Below are 433 nucleotides of genomic sequence, written 5' to 3' on the forward strand. Positions count from 1 at the left end.
CCGGGGGCGGGGGGCGGGGGGGGGGGGGGGGGGGGGGGGGGAGGGGGGGGCGGCGGGGGGGCAGCTCCCGGCCCCGCCCCGCGGCCCGGTACCGGAGGCGCCCCCGCCCCGCCGTCCCGGGAGGCCCCGCGCCAGCCCCCGCCCCCACGGCCCTCCCCGCGGCGCTCCGCGTGGTCCCTAGCCGCTCCCGGCCGCCGGTGCCCCCCTCCCCGGCACAGCCCCGGCCCCGTGAGGCGCCGCCGCCCCTCACCTCCGCCGCCGCGCCAGGCCCAGCGCTCCGCTGAGGGGAACCGGAACTTCCGGGACCTTCCTCTGCCCCGCCCCGCGGCACCCTGGGAAGCGGAGTCCAGCCGCCGCACTACGGCTCCCGGCATGCCCACGCGGCCGTGCCGCTTGGACTCCGCTTCCCAGCGCGCCCCGCGCGGCGGCGAGG

At 85.0% G+C, this 433-nt stretch overlaps 1 protein-coding gene across 3 annotated transcripts in view; it reads right to left on the bottom strand.

Annotated features, from left to right (window-relative positions):
* RBM6 (RNA binding motif protein 6) overlaps positions 1 to 349 on the bottom strand; it is a 55,348-nt gene extending 54,999 nt beyond the window's left edge. Inside the window, exon 1 of one of the 3 annotated variants that reach the window (XM_035337580.1) lies at positions 246 to 349. The gene's annotated coding sequence lies outside the window, so the exon portion shown is untranslated. The remainder of the gene's footprint in view (positions 1 to 245) is intronic. The other 2 variants (XM_035337578.1, XM_035337579.1) reach the window with 2 other exon arrangements.
* Between the last annotated feature and the right edge of the window lie 84 nt (positions 350 to 433).

The sequence above is a fragment of the Oxyura jamaicensis genome, chromosome 12, assembly GCF_011077185.1.
Source record: "Oxyura jamaicensis isolate SHBP4307 breed ruddy duck chromosome 12, BPBGC_Ojam_1.0, whole genome shotgun sequence".
NCBI classification, from domain to species: domain Eukaryota; kingdom Metazoa; phylum Chordata; class Aves; order Anseriformes; family Anatidae; genus Oxyura; species Oxyura jamaicensis.